The sequence below is a fragment of the Strix uralensis genome, chromosome 16 (assembly GCF_047716275.1).
Source record: "Strix uralensis isolate ZFMK-TIS-50842 chromosome 16, bStrUra1, whole genome shotgun sequence".
NCBI classification, from domain to species: domain Eukaryota; kingdom Metazoa; phylum Chordata; class Aves; order Strigiformes; family Strigidae; genus Strix; species Strix uralensis.
In genome coordinates this window covers 9859640-9877994 of record NC_133987.1, presented here as the reverse complement: position 1 = coordinate 9877994, position 18355 = coordinate 9859640, and the positions used below count along the sequence as shown (strand labels likewise).

The following is an 18355-nucleotide window of genomic DNA, read 5'->3' as shown; positions in this document are numbered from 1 at the left end:
AACATGTATTTTTCCAGTATGCCTCAGGCTAGTTTTCAATATATTGTACAAACACTAATTGCCTTCTTTACACAGTTAATGTTTGAATCTTTTTTATGAGCTCTAGCTCATTGAAAAAACACATTGGTTGACTTTAGTTAAAGAGAACTTTTATGTTTGTGCAAATGATCTTCCTAAATGGCTTTGAAATTGAAGATACAGAGGAAATGAATCAAATTAATCAAGCGGCTTAGGGAATTTTACATTTGGGCTTTTGGCTTTTAGCATGAAAGTCTCATGTAGAAAAGCTGCCTAAGATTCTCACTGGTCTATCTCATAAATGACTTTCAGTCTCTACATTAAAGTAATCTCACACAAATCTATTCCCAAAGCATGGGAACACAGGGAGCATAAGTAGGCAAACAGAAGACAACTGGTAGCATGCAGGGCAGAGTGCTCTCGGGGATGTCCTAGTAGAAAGAGAAGGGGAAGAGAAAGTAGTCGAATTGGTTCCAGAAACACAGTAAGAGAAAAACATTATTGTTACAAATTGGATTCGGGAAGACAACACAATGCATCTGCTTAGACTACTGGCCAGGACAAAACACTACGAAGCTGTCACAATTATTAAATAATCTCCTATGTGTAGAAAAGCACTGTGCTGAGAATCAACCATTTTACTCATTCAACTTGAAAATATTATTGGGTAGGAGACAAGTCTTGAGAAACCAGAAAGCCAGCCAGACATGTGACTGCTGATAACCTTCCAGAAGACACGAGAGCACTGCTGGATGCCAAATGCAAGGACACCTAGACTCACCTACATCTACTGCTCCAATGTTGTGCCACTGACGGTCCAGCCCACCTCAAATACATTCTCCAGCCCGGGTATCTCTTCAAGGTAAAGGTGACTGCCACCCAGTTTAGATTTCTCAAGCATACAGCCCAGGCTTAGCATCAGAGAATTAATTTGAAAGGTTTCTCCAGCCCTGAGGACCAGGTCAGAGCACAGCCTCCTCTTGCTCTCCTGTGATTTACCCAGGACGACCCTTATGTCTTACTCTCTCAGGCTTCACTGAATCTCAGAGGAACAGAGCAATGGATTTGGTCCATCACACCCCATTCAAGGCTACATTGAAAAGATCTATTGAAAACATTAGAAGTGGCATACTACAACACTACACAAAAATTGTCACATTCTTCCCACCTCATTTATCTGGGTACTTTTCTGTTTTGATACACCCAGTTATTTATCACCCTGAAACCTGTCTTTAAGGACCACCTATGACCTTCTACATGCCCCACACAGAAGGCTGAACAGAAGTTACGGCACATGATTAAGGCTTGCAGGAATCAAGTTAAGCGTTTTATTCCCCAAGCACTCTGCAAAGAGTGCAAAAGGTATCACTTCTGCACTCACTGCCCTATCTGTAAAATGGGGGTAACAGGTGCTTCCTCAATAAAGAACAACCATAGTCTAAAAAATTCCCTTAAAGATATTTAAAGCCTTGCTGAAACACTTGGCACGCGAGTGCTTTGCTGTAATATTTCCCAATGCAATACATACAATAGCAGCGACTTTAAAATACGATGCACTTATGTTTAAGGCAAACTCACTGCCCTTATAAGGCCCGAATTTGGAAACTCCGAATACTGTGATCAAGTCAGTTCAGTGGTGAGTGTAACGCCGCATATGGCCAACGGGTGAGTGCGGGAGCCCAGCACCTCAACGGGGCAGCCTGGAACCACTGGAAGCAGCGTGGAGGGAGCAGAAATTTGGCATAAGCTCGTTCTTGTGGGAGAAGAGCCATTTTATGGAGGGAGGTTTTATATGGATATATAAAAAGTATAGGGATGTGGACGAAAGTTTTATATATGCCCTACAGTGCATATAGTGAAGTAGGAATAATATTTTTTGTCCAGTTGTAACACATACAATTATTCAAAGGGAAATGTAAAAGCGTTTCTTTTTATTGGGGGTATTCAGAATTTCTTCTATTTCTCTCAGGGGCATTTAAAACTAATTTACTTTTAAAAAGATATTTTTTGTATGTCTGTCAACACCTGTATGCCCAGAAAGCTGCTTTGCGGTGCACTTCAGTGTTCAATGCAAGATAAGAGGAAATCCCATATCAAGTGCATGTGATGCTGACTTTCCTGATTTGGAAAAAATATCCAAAATTTAAACTCTAAATAGATTTTCAAATATTTGACCAGAATGGCTGTAGTTAAAATCTTAGACACAGTAACCTATGGCAGGACTCAAGATACAGATATAAGACAAAGTCGTAGCCTTTATTTTTAACTGGGTTTTTCTCATGTTATGAATGACTCTGTTTATCTCTCAACTCCAATTCCTGGTGAAAGTTAATACATTTATACTGATATTCTCAAATCCAGTTTGGAAGCTAATTAAATTATGACTCAGATAAAGGTTTTCCTTATTTTCCTGGAAGAGAAGAGACACTAATGGAGCTCTTTTGCCAGAAGAAAACTTTCTAAAATTGTCAACAGATTTTAGAATCAGTGCCACATCTTTGGTTGAAAATCCTGGCACCATTTCTCAATCTGTGGTTTAAAAACAATTTTTAATATATTCTTCCATCTGGTTTAGACGCAGCATAATGACTAAAGACTTGTGAAAAGGCGAGGGGAGAAAGGTGGTTTTTTTTTTCTTTTTAAATTTAGGAATCACACATGCAGGAAGAAATAAACGTGCTTTTCAGTGTCCCATTTTTGTCCTGATGTCCAAAATAAGGACAGATTGTATCTGATTGCATCTGTACAGCAAACTACACAGGTCACAGAATTTTCTTAGAAAGTATTTATAAAGCAAAAGGAAAGGGCCTTTGTGCCTTAAAGCAAAACTTTGATTAAATCTACATAAAATGTTTATCACAGCGTATCTTTTATTATATGTACTTTTATCATGTGCCATTATTTGTAACGTTTTATTTTATCCTTGCATCCTGAAGCTTCAGCCAAGTTAGAAATCCCCTTCCTCCCCCACTATAGGCACTGTTCAAACGCAGAGCTTCGAGTATAAACAGATGAGACAGATGATAAGTGGAAAGGAAAGTTGACCCAGTAAATTGTAACAATGCCTCAAAATCATACATCAGGTCATCAGCAGAGCTCATATCTCTTATATATGGTACAATACACGTAGGGTATCTTACTGTGATCCAACTTGTCAACTTTTCATAGACACCAACCTACCTGCAAATGCCAAGAGCATTCCACCAGGAAAAAACCTTTACAATTTTCTTTTTTTAATTCTTTTCCTAGTACAGTAATTTAGTTGCTGGTATCTGTATTAGCCTGCCTGCAGCAAAATTGCATTTTGATCTGAAAAAATATATATAGCAGTAATAATATGCTGAGAACTTTCTGTTGTTTTCAGTAATAACAAAAAGGTCAGCAGTAGGCTTTAAAGCCCACAGCTAATATTACTATATTATTAAGCTAAATGTGCTTTTTATTTTACATACATTCACAAAAATAAGACAAAGCAGAAGTTGAATTATCACAGAAGAATAGAAAATAGAATTTGAGCCCTTCACAGCCTATCTGTTCTGCTCCTGCAAGGAATATACCACTAAGTGCTATCCCAGTGCTGTGCTGAAGTCCCATCTCCTCTCCAGATGTCCATCTTTTCTTGCACTTAATTCTGGTCACACTGATGCCCAGACCAGAAATAAGGGAAAGGGAAAATGAAAACAACTGTTATGCCTCCCTCCCATGAAGAACGTCCTGGGGGGTATGAGGAGATAAAGAGGGCCCCATAGTCTGTATGAAAACCATATAAGAAGCCAGCTGCATGTAAAATAATTTTCAAAAGTTGGCAACAATCCATTTATATAAATGCTTTCTGATGATCAGATGAGGGATATGCTACCAGACCCCCAAAAAACCAAATATGGTCACTTCTCTTCTGACTTAACATTACACCACATAATGTCTAACTGTGGTACAGAACACTCCTGCCAAGGCATGGATTAAAGCTGAGTTGCAACCAGTAGCTCGTTTTCATTGCTTTTTTAATTTTAAATCAGCTTTTAAAACTTTTAAAGGTTCTCCCCCCTAGCATCTCAAAGAAGAAAAAAATAATAGAAGAGATTAAACAATTAAGTACAAATGAAAAAAAAAAAAAAATTCTTAATCCTCCACTAGTGGTTGCATTTCAAAGGAGGGATTTGAAGAGCATGTGGATTGAAATCAGGCTGAAATCACTGCTTGTGACTCCATAATTCCATGTTGTTGGGAGAAGACTAGGTTCTGGGGTGGTTCCCAGCTAGAGCAAATAATCACTGGATTTTACTGCTCACCAGGACAAGCAATGCAGGTCATTTCAAGCTATATCTAGAAGATTCAATTCTATTGTTCAGTGCCACAAAACTGCAACAGTGACACCCAGTCATAGATATACACCTAGTGGAGAATTAATATACCCTAATCTTGCTCTGGATGTCAATGCAAAAAATTCTACAGTATCAGCAGTGCTAGGTCATACCTATACTAGCTATACTTACAATATTACAGTGTTAACAAAAAAAGAATTAGACAGGATATAAAAAGCTGCTATGAGAAGTCAAATATTTGGTAGCGTAATAAAAAAAGTCTGCATAATTTTAAGGCCTATTTCAAAGCTAGTAATCATTAAAAAAACAAACCAACCAACCAAAACTTTTGGCTTTTAATAAGAAAACACAAGAAATATATGAAAGTGTCATGGTTTTCCGTATAGTGATGCTGAAAGAAAATGCTGGAAGAGAAACCAACTTCATGAGAAAATTTATCAGTGAAAGTTTTTGAGAAGGGATGAAGAAATGACCGCTTGGAGAAGGATCTGAATACTGAAGATGTTGGCTGATTGATTTTGCTTTCAACCAGCCAGGATGCCAAAGTGCCAGTTTATTGCTCAGTATACTGAGTTAAAAGTTTGTGTTCTTTAGTCATTATGCATGGGCTAGTTCAAGAAGCCCTGTAGCTACAAAGTGAGGCTGGCACCCTATGAAGGTGTCTAACCCAGCTGGACCTCTGATCAGCTACACTGCTGAAAATGTGTTGCTTTTTTGTAACCAGATGTCTTTAATTTAACTTCAGGTTGGGTGTTTCTGTGCTGTTTCTACCTTTGCAGAGACCTAATGAACTTTCATAGCCAACAACATCAGAAGTGCTCTTCTGCAGTTCCAAGCTCCAGAGGAACATTTGACTACAATATGAAAAAGCAATGCTTTGTCGTTATGCTAACGAGATGCCCACATGCCAAATGCCTACTACACTAAGTCCCAGCACCATGCACATTCTCCCTTTCTGACTCTCAGCATCCAGGACATCTAGTCCCAGTCACAGGGAGCCCAACTGGCCTTCTTTCCTCCTCACAATATCCAAATCCTGTTCCTGCAGACTTCCCAACGGGGCTTCCCCACATCCTTCAGGAACAGGAGCTGCTTAGACCGTGGTGCATGGTCTCGGTGAACTTGAGGGATGTAAGAGGTACAACCTGGAGGACAGCCAGGCAGGCTGGGTGCCAGCAGCATCTGCGAAGAAGTACCTCCTGTGTCCTCTCATTGCTTGACAAGCAGAGATGCTCACGCTGACAAACAGCTGGCCTCAAATCAGTCCCATATGTTGCGGTGTCCAGGGGCTCAGGCTGAAGCCTCCAGGAAAGGAGAAATCCCTCCCTCAAAGGGAAGCTGAACCTTGAGCCTGTGCTGTAGGACTGGCCCCACATCTTTTCTACAGCGCTGGCTTGTTCTGGTGACAATGTTCTGTAGGCATACAGAAGACATCCTGGATTGTCAAATTCTTACCTAGCCGCTTTACTTAACTGAGTTCTCTTAGGGCAGTATTGAAGCACAGATATTTATTAATTTGGGCGCCAGCCCTAGATGCACTGTTGCAGAAATTACATTTGTGTGCTTTTTTTTAAAAAATGAAATCCAAGTAGTTTTATTGCTGGCTAATTAAGACATAGCTCATCTTTGTTCAGGAAGCCCCACACAGCCCTCTTCAAACAACCCATCACACAGATAGCTTTTGAGTGCATTTGAGAGGATACCACGTGTGGGGTTATTGTGGACCAAAGGCAAGAACATATATCAAAGCTCTCAAAACCAAAATCACCCATCAAACATCCTTGTTATTTTTCACATCCCCATTTGGACCTCCCACAGCTGCATTCATTAGGAAGTATGGCAGAGGCAGAAGGAGAGAGAGTGCTGCAGACCCCTGGACATTTGAATCTTCTAAGTTGTAACCTTACAGAATGATTTACTCTTTTTTTTTGCAGAAGAGTTCCAAAAATGGATAAGCCAATGAAAACATCAAGATCAACCTAAAAGTGTACAGCAGCTGGCAGCCCACTTGCATTTTCTCAATGTAGTTGGTATGGTCAGGTATCTCTCACTGCAATATAAAATCCACCACTCCACTACAGTATTCAGGACAGTATCAGATTCCCCTCTTCTAATACCCTGTGATGTGCACTGCACTACTAAGATTTAAGTAATCCATGCTTAAAGAAACTGATCTGCCAATTACTGTTTCCTGCAGACGGCTCTCATTCCAATTCAATTTTATTCATATAAAAGTAATTACTGATACCTTTTTGGGCATCATCACATCAATAAATGTGTGAAGCAGGAGACAAGTTTTATTAAGGATCCAGTTTTATTATTTCAAAAATATTGCTTGTTATTCTAACTCTGGCTAGGAAACCTTGACAGCTCCCTGGAGCTAATTGATTAATCATTGCCAACTGCATTTTAAATTTTAATTTTGGCTTTGGCTGACTAGACCAAATGATTCCCTAGAGCTACAAAACTACTCGCCACTATTTTGAGTATTTGGGCATCGGATGAATAGTTTGAATGTGTTTGAGGAAGTGAGCAGCAGTGTTAATTCTCCTAGATCTAAATTTTATGACACAGAGAAAACATAAAACCTTCCTGTTGCATTTCTGCCATGTCAAGAACATAGTCTGAATGGAAGAAGATGGGTGAGTACAAAATGCCTTTTCTCAAATCCAGAAGACAGGTTAAGGATGGGATGCCTGGGCTCGGAGCCAGGCGCTAGGCAAGGAGTTTGGAGAGCCAGGGGAGAGCAGACTTCAGAGGCTGGGAGGAAAAAGCTATGCCTCATATGCTTCAACGAAGCCTCACGGCAAACAAAATTTTATTAAAATAAAGTAAATAATCCCTGCAGTCTGCTTTTAGTTTAAAAATATCAAGAGGTAGTTTGTTGCACTGCTTATATGTGAAGTGGGTAATTTTAATTATTCTCGTTTTATTTGACCTGAATAGTGCAAAAGTCTTCCTCAAGACAAATGGAAAAAGGTCAAAGTGATTGTGTGAAGTCTTGAGCACCCACAACTTCAGTGAACAATGAAGGTGTCTACTTACTGCCAGGATACGGTCCTGAAGCAGACTGGCCTGTTATTAAAGACTTCTGCTTCTGAATCTCCCTAATATATCTCCAAGGTTTTAAAAAGTAATTTCAGATGAAATAATATATTAAAGCTGCTTAATTATTTAATTAGATGCAATCTCTTTTGTATAATACTATGGACAGATGAAAGCTGGATCTCAACAAGAAATATCTAATGGCTACATTTAATAAACTGTTAAGAAAATTCATTTATACTAAATTTTATTTTACTGGAAATGAGAGTCATTAAGAAAGGATGCATTAAATTTTCTTAACGAGGTTTGGAAATAAAGTCGTTATTTTACAGGAAAGAGAATCAGGCAAAAAAACCTTGACTATTTTTACCCCAATATTTATGGATTTAACACACGTAATCTAGTTTTCCCCATCTGAGGACGCACTTTACAGCACAACAGCTAATTACTGCTAATACAATTTACAGCTGTGACAACATGTATGTGCAAATTCATGAGAAATCTTTAAAATCTTAGTGAAAAAATTATAAATAAATAAAAGCCAACTAGATTTTGAAAAAGATCAAGAATGCATGGGAAGCCTCCTCAGGCACATAAGAATGAGTCATCTTAAGAGCCACCAATCTCATCTGATACAAGATCATATGCAGGAGAAAAATCTTAATATATGTGACTGAGAGTAGAAGTGCTGTCTGTAACCTCCAGCTGGCTAACTCCAGAATTTTTGTTCCTAGTTTTATCAGCAGCAATAAAGTGGAATAAAGCTCCTCTAGTCCTTTGCAGCAATACTACAAAGGACCACAACTGCAAGGAGACCCCAACCATGGAAGATAAAAACCTCTCCCAAAGTAGCTAGAAGGGTTTGGAATATTAATCGATACATTGCAGGCCCACCCAGAGATTAGTAGAGTTGCTAGCGGCCTTTAGGAATGCCTTGAGATGCCACTACAGAAAAAAAAACATCCATGCAAGCTCCTCTTTCAAAATAAGGAACTGAGAAAAATCCTACAGGTCTGTTGGGACCAGACATTGGTATAGGGCCAGAGAAAACAGAGCCTGTGTTCAGATGAGAAGAAAGTTATGTCTAGTTTCCCTCGTGTCACTTGCTTGAAAAGAGACCTTTGGATAGTACAAGGACTTTGGTGAGTCACAAACTTCATCACTGTTTAATTTATCCATCTGTAAAATGGGGTAATATAACAATTTCTTAAAAGCTGTCATAACAGGAGTGAATAAATTAGTGTCAAAATATTTTAAATTTATTTTGTCAAAATACAGTCATGATATGCTATCAGGAAAGGTATTATGGAAAAGCAAATTACCATTACTATGACAGGGAGAAGATAGAGAAAATATTTTTTAAAAAACAAAAATAAAAATCCCTTTAAAGATGAGGCCAGTTAGTCGATAAAACGTATTTTTCAGCTGATCCTGTAAAATGATAGATGTCAGATGAAAGGATTTGCGAATTCATGTTAATGATGCTATTAAAGACAGTATTTCCCTATGAGAATGGTTGAACCAAATGCCCAAGTAAATATTTTGACAGCTTTGTTTCACGTTGGAAAAATGGTAGAAGCGCAAAGAGAAGGTTTCGAAGTAAATCACTCTGCAGCTTTTACTGAAATATGCTTTGAGATGTACACTTGTGACCTTCCACAAAATTAATTCAAAGATTTAGAAAGACGAATTATTTGATTTGGAGCCATAAAGCAGGATTAGAGTTTCCTAATCTATTTCTCCCTTTTTGTTAAATTTAGTGACCATTTATGGTTATGGAAATTACAAGAAGAAATCTCTTTCCTCTGTCATAAACTAAATAGATGAGCAGATTTAGAAAGACAGAACAGCTACTGACTCTGACTGAGAAAAATTTAGCAGGGACATGAGTTTCTCTTGATTTCTCCTCTTAAGCCATACATTAGCACTAAGCAAAGGGGTAAGAAAACTGCTCCAAAACCACCCCCTATAGAGAGGAGTTTATCCAGAATAATATTAATAGCTAAACCATAATGGATTTGGTTCAGGGAAAGTAGTGTTAGTCTGGCTGCTTTGCCAAAGCTTAGTTGAATGAGTTGAATCGTAAGTATTCATTAATTTGGCTGGAAAATCATGCAATCATTGACATTTCTGAAACTTCCTACTTCTAAATGAGTTGAAAATACCACAAAAGTATCTGCAACATCTGAGAACTTCCACGTATAACTAAGCTTAAAAGTCTTAGAACCTGACATTTCAGAATCTTCAAAGCCTGTTTTGTCTCTAAAAACCAAAGCTGCTTAGCCAGCAAGCTAGAAATGGTAAAATACATCCAAAAAGATTTGTAAATACCTAGGATCTTCACAACTTGACACACCAGTATGGAGAGGACTTGCTAGAAATTACTGAAATTATTAAAAAAAAAAAAAGCAATTCGGTACATCTGGAACATTTCCAGGATAGTATTACTGATACCCAGAATATATTCCTACAGTTCATTTTCTTCCCAGAAATTCTTGGTAAAAATAGCTAAGATTGGCTTCGAGCTACTTAAAGTTGTTTTATGTTCTTACTTTTGGTTGCTGTTTTTAGAACTATGTAGTAAATAATACCATTATTTGTCAGCATTACCTTTAACTGACAAGTTTATCTTCAGTAACAGCTAACAAAGCCTCAGTGCCCACTCTGGCACTGGAAATGGTGTAACTTATACATTAGTTCCATACAGTGCCTGAGCTCATTTGCAGAGAGCCATTACTTCTTCATTCAGGCTCATCTGGGTGTTAACCCAGTTATTCAGCTTCCAGACCCGAGTTTGTATTTCTGCACAGCACTGGGCCATGCAGGCACCTTCCTCTGTTCAGCGCCAGTGCAAGCATCTCTTTACCATCTGCACTGCAAAGCTGGACTCACACGGAAGAGCTGCAGATCAAAATTGCTGCCTTCCTTTTTTTGGTGAGCCTTCATCACGCAAAGCCTGGATCACTCAGTCTGGGTAGCTGTTAATATATATAGGTGGAAAGAGAGATGAGATATACATAAGGAACAGTAGTGAACTCACTAAATTAAGACAAAGATGTTAACGTGCTTCTTGCAAAGCAGTGAAACTATTGTGTTAGAATCATAAAAAGCAGCTAACCCACCAAGAAGTTAATAATGGTTTAAAAGCAATTCCTGCACAATATGACATCCTGTGGATGTCATGTGGGGGTTAGAAAAACACTGGCGTGGCTCCAACACAGTTCTGCGTATCACTTGCAATCAAGACACAGAAAAGTGAATCCAGAAGTCAATGAGTGTATCATAGGGATTTAAAATCATCAAGTTGGGCTGCTGTCAGACATCTTGATTAAACAGGCAAAAGCTGTATGGTGCTATTACCAAAAGTGTAACGTGACATTCACTGAATCCTAAATGCATGGTTTGAATAATCAGATGATAATGAGAACACTAACATCTGGAAATGTATATCACAAAGCCAACTCTGAAATGGTAGGGTATCTGACTTGCTACAGCCAGGCTGAAGTAGGATGAGAAGCACTGTCCTTTTTACAGTCAGTGAAAAATTTATTATGGCTATAGTTAGCATGTTCATGCCAACACCATCATTGACACAGAACTGAATAATAGCGAGGGGGGGGGGGGGGGGGAAGAAAAGCAAAGGTTTTTAGTGTGCGGCAAATTAAAATACAAAATCTCAAAGTGCTATGGCTCAAAGGTGAGTCCAATGTTGTGGCCCCTAAACCAAAGCCAGAGTGACAGGGAGCAGGAAGGAATCACAGACTCAGTTCCTTCTGTGGGAAGCTGGAAGGTGGCTACAGTAAAACAGCATGTTTGCTTCCAGACCTCCCATGTCCAGAATGATCACAGACACAGGAGTCCACAGAAGAGCAATAGAGCACATCAGTGTCTGGAAGGAAGATGAAGGATTATGGATGTACTGCTTCACCAAAGGGGCAGTGAGATTGAGAAAACCGATACAGCTGTGTGAAGGATGTAAACACCAGGATGAGGAGAAGTTACTTACAAAATGTGGGGCAATACAATGATTTAGAAAACCTTGCTCAGTAACAGGTCCAACATAGCAGAACAATTTTTCTGCTTCATATACCCTAAGATCAAGCTTTGCCTTCTATGGAAGATAATATGCTTGAGTACATTTACAGAACAGCCCAAAGCAGCACCAAATCTGTAGAGTGAATATGCTCTCTCCACCTACCCCCACAAGAATAACTGCCGGCATACTGGCACCCTAAAAATAGGAAAGCTGTGGGCATTGCAACAGAAAGCCTTGTAGAGTTTCTGAGTAATGCCGGGGCTGCTAGGGAACTGCAAACAAACTGAGATGGCTTCATCAGATGCCACGGGGTGCTGAAGTTACACAAGGGAGCGTAGGATAATGATAAGGTAACTCACTCTTAATAAGATGAGACTACTTTTCTCCGTCATAAACAGAGGCAGTGGCTTCCTTTAAAATGAGGAAGATCTGCCAGCTATTAACATCAATTGGAAAACATTCAGTCTTACAGACATGCTGATTTAGGTCAAGGAGAGGAATCCCACTTAGAGGCAGGTCAAGCCCTTGTAGAAATTAAAAGTCAAGCAATATAGAAGGTTGGAGAAGTGCTAAAACAAATTCACTAATCTCTAGAGTATTAGGAGAAGTGCAAGCCTTTGAAATCAGATAGCAGCAAGTGCCTGCCCAAGTTCATATAAAACAGCCGCAGAACAACGCCAAATGCAAATTTATCCTGTATCTGACTCTCTGGATTCATGAGGCTTCTTACGGAACTAATGAATGTGACAAAATGACTAAAAGCGTGTATGAATAGATTAATTACATCCATAGTTAATGCTTGCCCCAGAACCTTTAAAAAATAGCCCTATGATTATTAAAGTAAAACTAGCCTCCATCACTATTCCCCTATCTTTGAGGAAAAACTGCTTTTTCCAGACACCTTAAAGCCCCAGCTGTTGAAGGGAAGGCAGCAACATCGCTGTGTCTAATTACAGTGGTTTCTCTTAAGTTCACATACTATTTTTGCTACTGGCTAATTGAGATTCATCACTTGAGCAGTTCTCCAGTATCTTGTGAAATTCAAGAGAACTGATGAGCTTTTATGTACACTGCACCTCCCTATCAGGAAGGAAACTCATTCTCCATCCCAGAGCATGGGGGAAGGAGACATGACACTAAATGCTAATGTTAGTTGCTATCAAACCCAAGGAGTCTGTCTCTAGAAGGAGAAAAAAATCTGTGTATGTTTAGATTTCTAGTGCATCTGTTACTCTTAATATCTAAAAGCTTAAGCCATTGATGGTGAAACCATCAACACCAGTGCCAAATTTGAAATTAATAAAGAGTAAGGCCAGCAGCAATGAGAATGACTTATTTAGGTTCAGAATCAAACATCAACAGTCATCACTGACCGTTGCTTAAAAATACTAAACCTGTGAGAGGAAAAACAGCTTCAGAACATTATGGATCAATGAAGCAAACTAAATCTGACATGAGCCCACTCGTTAAATTTAGAAACTGTTTTCCAACATTAATGGGTGTGGTTGTATTTGTGCAGAAGCTCTCCTAATAGAGTCACCTCATCCCAAATGTGGTAGGAGGAATGGTTTTGTGATTTCCTGAAGGGCCACTGTCATCTCACCTGTTTGGCCACAAGTCTCAAATGTTGCTGCCCTCTTCACAGCCCAGTACAAGCCTCTCCTGGTTCCTTCAAAAACCAGAAACTTCTTAGATGCTAACACTAAGGTACCTATTAATGCCCTTCCTCAGATGGCCTCTGCTCCAGTAGGAGTAAAAACTTGATATACTTTATACATGTTATTTTTATTTATATTATATATATATCTATATAATACATATATATATTAAAAATATAAAAGAATCAAACGCTTACAGCAACACCTCTCAGATTTCTGTATACTCTGAAAGGGATAACAATGTTTCAGCTTTAAAATCTCCCATGCTTGGCACTGTTTGTAAAAAAGTTTGACCAAGGACTGGGATCTGTTTCCATTCTGCAAACACAGCAGCCAACCAACCGCCCCGGGTTGTACACCGCTTTCAGCAGTGCTGCCACTGTGCTCAGCAAAAAGCACCTTGTGTTCTGCAGAGCCAGACTGTTTCCCCACTCAACGGGAAATTCTGACTGTCTCTCACTTCTGTGTTTCTGTAACGTGTTTTGTATTATTCTTTATGCACTTTTTCTTCTTTAAAGAATCTCTGACATTCTCTGAATCTCACCTAGATTTAAATTAGGGATGAGGAAAGTAAGATCTATAAAGAAAACTGAAAAGACAATGCCTTGAGAAACATTCTGGTGACATATATTACTAATATAACATAAATCATTACAGAAGGAAAAGAAATGTACTCCAGCAGCTTATTTTTTAAATTTTAACATGTGATAAATAATATTGCAAGACTTAGGTAATTCACAGCAATATCCAGATAACAATATTATCTATTACTTCTACTTCAGATGGTATCAATCTTGTCATTCCACATACTTTTAGTGACATCTTTTCAGATCTCTGTCTATTCCTTTGGTGGGTGATGGAGAAAACCATATGTGCAGATCCATACAGCAATGAACTTTCTAAGCCAAACACAAGAAGAGAAGCGTTTCTAGGAGAGAGTGGCTTGCCAAGACAAACACGTTCTGCCAACATTTTAACACCACAGAAGGTCACTTAGGTTATAATTAAGTCTAATTACCATTTTCATGAATTGCACCATCTTTACACTTGAAAGTGCTTGACGTTCAGACAAGGATGAATTTTTATTTTCCAAGAATCAAAGTAATGAGACATTCTAATCTTGGCTTTAAAACTGAATTATCACTTGCCATTATAAAGAAAAAAAGCATGTCATCATTAAAAGGAAAAGATTTGTGCAGTTGTGGTGGGTTGATCCTGGCTGGACACCAGGTGTCCACCAAAGCTGCTCTATCACTCCCCTCCTCAGCTGGACAGGGAAGAGAGAATATAATGAAAGACTCGTGGGTCGAGATAAGGACAGGGAGAAATCACTCACCAGTTACCATCATAGGCAAAACAGACCCAACTTGGGGAAAAATTAATTTCATTTATTGCCAATCAAATCAGAGTAGGATAATGAGAAAGAAAAATTAAATCTTAAAACACCTTTCCCCCCAACCCTCCCTTCTTCCCAGGCTTAACCTCACTCCTGATTTCTCTCCCTCCTCCCCTCCAGCGGCACAGGGGGATGGGGAATGGGGGCTGTGGTCAGTTCACCACCCGTTGTCTCTGCCGCTCCTTCCTCCTCAGGGGGAGGACTCCTCACACTCCTCCCCTGCTCCAGCATGGGTCCCCTGCAGGGTCACAAGTCCTGCCAGCAAACCTGCTCCAGAGTGGGCTCCTCCCTCCACGGGCCACAGCTCCTGCCAGGAGCCTGCTCCAGCGCGGGCTTCCCACGGGGTCACAGCCGCCTTTGGGCACCCACCTGCTCCGGCGTGGGGTCCCCCCCGGGCTGCAGGTGGGATCTGCCCCACCATTCCCCTCCATGGGTGCAGGGCACAGCTGCCTCACCAGGGGCTGCCCCACGGGCTGTGGGGGAATCTCTGCTCCGGGCCTGGAGCACCTCCTCCCCTCCTTCTTCACTGACCTGGGTGTCTGCAGAGTTGTTTCTCTCACATATTCTCACTCCTCTCCCCGGCTGCAGTTGCACAGGTTTTTTCCCCTTCTTCAATACGTTATCCCAGAGGTGCTACCACCGTTGCTGATGGGCTCGGCCTTGGCCAGCAGCGGGTCCGTCTTGGAGCCGCTGGCCCTGGTTCTACTGGACACAGGGGAAGCTTCTGGCAGCTTCTCACACAAATCACCCCTGTACCCCTGGCTACCAAAACCTTGCAAACCCAATGCAGCAGTTTATTCAACCATTAATACTTCCTTAGTTCTGCTTTTCCCTATTCCTCTCCAGTAATTTTACCAATCTTTTCTCTTCTGTTCAGTACCACTCTGGGGTTTTTTTTCATTATTGCATATTTTCTTTTTTCCTTCTCATAGTTTTATAACTTTTCTGCTTCCTTTTTTGCTTTAGCTCCCTATTTGTAATCCTCTATGTACCTTCAGATCTTCCTCTCTGCTCCTCCAGCAAACTGGAGAATCTGACAGTAGACAACTTTCTTGTGTTTCCGCAGTTACGCTGTGCTTGCTGCACTGAGAAAGTGCCTGAGCTTATCTCATTGAGGGAACAGATGAGAGAAAAATTGGTGAAGCAAAGATTTTTTTTTCTCCCCCTTTCCTCTTCCCACAGGCCAACAGAAAGTGAGAGAAGAAAAAACCAGTAGACATTTGGCTGCTTCTCCTCTATCAGGGGTACAAAACCTGGTGCATGCTTGTCCTGGTCTCATTCAAATGAGAAAGCAGCTGAAAAGCCTAGGCTATCAATGTCAGCCAGCTCACAGGGGAAACTCTTCAGCACCCTCAGGTCTAGCTGGGAGCTGCAGTTTTCTAGTTGGCATCAGCTGCTGTTGCATGTAGCCATCTCATATGCATAGGGAAAAAAAGCCTCTCTCAATTGCTAGGATGGTCCTCCAATAAAATGATAATTTGACCTCTCTGGAGGCTGGCAAAGCATCAAGAACTATTTGTTTTTAGACTCAAATAAAAAACCTGGAAAACTGGAAGAACTGGTCAGTTTGTAGAAGTGCACTGTGCCCAGCAGTCTGGAGGTTTACCAAGACCCCCAGCAGTCCCTGGCAGCAGGGGCACACATCGGCAGTGCTACCAAGCGCAGCCACGTGTCTGGGTCTAGCATCGCTCTTCGTGCGAAGCATTGCTCTGAATCTAGTTCTGTTGCTGTAGTGCTGGTCTGAAAGCCATCAGGAAGGGCAGTAAGCAGTCAGCGGTCCTGCCCCCTACGCCGCATGCCTTACTCCCTCTCATCAATGCTCTCTTCATTAACTCACCTCGACTAAAAGGATAAGGGACTAAAAGGATGAGGCACATCTTCGTGAAAGTCACCTCATGCCTCCATGAAGAGAGGAGTGCTGCCTGTGGGCTGCCTGCTACTTCCATTTTAGTTTTTAAATGAAGCATAGAAAGCTATTGCAGAAGCAGGGCTTTCTAAGTGCAAAACACTAACTGTTATTAGCTATGTTTTATTTCCTCCAAGTAAAATTTTGCTACTTCTCCCTGACCTTACCGCTTGAAACAGAAATTTGTTCTACTGGTGAAGAATTCCACATACCAAAAAATGTGATTCTGCACTCTGAGGGAACTACTACCTCTTAAAATATGTACGACCTACAAAATAAGTTTAATATTCTCTTGCATGTCAAAAGCCTAGCTATGTAGCAAAAAATCTTTCACTGAATGCGTTCTAACATTTTTCTTTAAAAGTTATCAAACAAAATTTCACTAAAACAATTTCAATCTTTCCCTGTCATAGGCTAAAGTCTCATATGGTTGTGCTCTCATACTGCAAATAGTCTCTTAATAAATTAAAATGACAGTTTTAGTTATCATATGGTACTTCAAGTTCCACCTGTCCTACAGGAGATTCACATGTCCTCAGGGATTTGAGATGCCACTCAGAACCCTTATGTCACGTAAGGCTTTTTATTGTAGGTGGGACAAAACATAAATCCACAGCACCCTTTTGTTTACTTCCAATATATTAATCTCTTCCAGCTATAAGATTAATTTATCTTCCCCCACATTGTTCACGCCTGTAGTCCTACAAAAACATGTAGACTGAAATCCTTGACCCACTGAAGTTGCTGGGGGTTTTGCAATGGATTTCCATAGCTCGAATTTTAGTCTCCCTTCCCCAGCTAATATACCATTTCTCTGATTACTTTAAATCCAGTTGTTTCTTCTTCCAATCTTGCTGGGTTGAAAAAACATCCGAGGTGTAAAAGAATTAAGCTGGTTTTTTGTAATTTACAACAGCACAAGACGATCCCGGCACATTTGGGGCTAGAATGATGTCTGTGGCTATGTTTGCTTGGCAGTTCAGCACCTTATGAATATCCCTGTTAAGTCTACAAAATTCAAATTGTCTGTAGCTGAAATAATCCCTCACAACCTATTGCTGTACATATAGCCCTTGGACTCTGTATATTACGGACCAAATGACAAGGCAGGTTTACCATTTCAAAGTAATTTGGTACAGGTTAAGTGAAACTCTAGAGTCAAATTGGTTCAAATATTAGTTCAAATACAGTTTCATATTCTCTCACCTAACAAGGCAAAAATCCATACTGATAACAGTGGAATATCAATCAAAACCCCACAGCTTGTTCCTTTGCTTTCCAAAACTGAAATCCTTTATCTAGAGATCCACCACTTACTAGCACACATACAAGAGTATAGTCTGAGCAGATGGTTCAGAGCTAACTGTCAATCCATTTGCAGTTCAAAACAGTGGTGAACTACTCCAGCTGTTTTCCAGATCAAAAATGTTATTGTCATTTTGCTATCTCTGCGTGCTGAGGGTTATGTAACAAAAATGCACATGTCCCTCTGCCTGGAATGCAATTAATTTCCTCCCTCCCCACTGAGAGTGGTAAGTAACAATTCAGACAGTCTGGATGCTTCAGTTTTCAGCATAGCCAGAGATGCAACCCTGGAATTATTCCACGTGGTAACCCACTATTCGTAACACGCCAGTCCTGGAGGTCTTACAGACAGAGTATATTTTGCAGTTTGGAAAAAAATTAAACACTATCGTCCTGTTTATATGTGACCTCTTACTGTCTGTAGGGTACTACAAATGCTTTGCTGTAGTTCTTTAGTTTAACTATAGACTTTGCTTTATGTTGGAATTTTAAGTATTCTAAATAAGTGCTCTAACTAGATGAAGTAATTGCTTCCGATCTGAAATCGGACACTATACTTGCTGTATACTTTGCTATGCAAAAGTAAGGCATTGTACACTATTAACTTTAAAATAGTGGCATAATCCCATCTTAATTTACAAATATCCAAACATCATGCAGGCGGCTAAA

At 40.0% G+C, this 18355-nt stretch overlaps 1 protein-coding gene across 11 annotated transcripts in view; it reads right to left on the bottom strand.

Moving 5' to 3' along the window:
- CHLSN (cholesin) overlaps positions 1 to 18355 on the bottom strand; it is a 134797-nt gene that overhangs the window by 9100 nt on the left and 107342 nt on the right. The window lies entirely within an intron of this gene.